This window comes from Neovison vison, chromosome 10 (assembly GCF_020171115.1).
Source record: "Neovison vison isolate M4711 chromosome 10, ASM_NN_V1, whole genome shotgun sequence".
Classification (NCBI taxonomy): domain Eukaryota; kingdom Metazoa; phylum Chordata; class Mammalia; order Carnivora; family Mustelidae; genus Neogale; species Neogale vison.
Window position 1 is genome coordinate 55,919,050 of NC_058100.1, and position 1,905 is coordinate 55,920,954.

Consider the following 1,905-nt stretch of genomic DNA (forward strand, 5'->3'; position numbering starts at 1 on the left):
TCTGACAAATAAATAAATAAAATCTAAAAAAAAAAAAATGTTTAACAGCCCTGAGTAAATCCTGAATGCTTAACAAATGAGGGCTATTATAACAAACGTTTCTCCAGATTACAGCCACTTCCACTGGCCAGAGACTCCTCCAGATGTGGCTCCAAAATGAGCCACACTCATTTTGTTCCTTCTCTCCTCTGAAAATGTGGTTGAGTCGAGCTGGGTTGCAGGTTCCCCCTTGTCCAGTAAATGCTGCTCTCTCCCTCATGACAACGCTTTCCATACAGAATTCATCCAAACTGAAGAGGTATTAAGCCACAAAATTAAAGAATTAAAAGTTTTAAGGTCAAGACATCTTGGAAATATTTGGCAAAGTGAAGTGGAAGTATGTTTCTTTATTGCAGAACTTTCCAGAACCTCTAACCTACTAAGTGCGCTGTCGGCCTCCCAACTGTGTCTGAGCAGGTGGGTGGGAAGAAAAGTGTCATGTCCCCAACTCTTCCAAGCACAGACCTTGTGATCTTCATAACACCCATTAACAACTTCAGGGACAATAATAGTCTACCAAACTGAATTGGGTAACATTTAATTCAGCTTGCCTTCAAATGCTGTTTCTCCAAGTGTGGTTTTTATATCATCTACTTATTGAAACACAGTTCCATGAATTTTATACAAGACCTATAGAATCAGTCTCTGAAGGAGGAGCTGAAAATTCTGCATTTTAACAAGCTCCCCAGGTGCACATTAAATTTTGAGAAGCACTGCATTAAAGAAAACCCTTCCCTGATTTTGGAATTCTATACATTTGAAATCCTGAATACTAAATTTTTCATAATAGGAAGGATACTTGTTAACTTCCCAGAAAAACCATATTTTATTTAATGAAAAATGGATAGTGGGGGTAGAGGGTGAGGTTTAATTGCATAAACATGAAAAGTTCTCCCTGTACTAGATAAAAATCTGGGATCCTGGCTGGAAAATGTTTATAGTCTGAAACTGAGAAGAGAACCAGGGACATGGCTCAGTTTCTCTGGGTGGTCACCTTAGGAGTAAAGTTCCCATGGGAAACAGGGGGCTCCTTCTGGGAATCAAAGTAAGAAGGAGGAAAACTAAATTCACTTCTAAATGGCTCAGCAACAAATGAACCACCAAGATATTGTTCTGTTTTTGATATCCAGAAAGAAATGTAGGAGAGAACAGGACAAAGAAGTCAGATAAAGCAATGGATGAGAGCAGGAAGTAGGGAGGGGGAAACCTAATACCTAGATGAATTATGGGAAGAGAAAAAAAAGCCCAACCCTGCTGACTCTGTTCAGTTTAAGGTGAGAAATAACAGGATTAGAATGTCAAGTTGCTGAGTGTTGCAGACCTGAACCATAAACCTTCTCTAAGCTGTTCAGCTTTTTCCCTCCGCAGTCACTAATTAAATATTGCCTTGAAAGAAATAAAATAAAATAAAATAATTTTTTTTAAAAAGTCAATGGCTTTTTTTGAGTCAAATAGAAAGCACGTCATTAGCCTGTCCTGGGCCTGGGGACCTGGCTAAAAGTGGAGGGACTTATGGGAGAGACATCAAGATAACAGAGAGCTTGCCTCCATCTTAAACTTTCCACGATCACTTTTTATTTCAGGTGCAACCTCTGGAGCGTCTTATTTTCGCATGCAATCTTTTTGCCCTAACTAGCAGTAATGGAAAATAGGTGGGATTCCCCGGGTGCAAGGGAGGATGCTGTTGAGTGCTATAAATAGTAACTGAAGTCCAGAAAGCATCCATGTCTCCAACAGGAGGAACGACCAGGCAAAGCTCACCAAGTCAGGGTGGCAAAGCAGTTCAGTGTCCTTTGCACGAGCCTCACCTTCTGTGCAGATAACAGCTTTAAAACTCTTCGCTCTCTCGCACATAAAGCTTGCTGT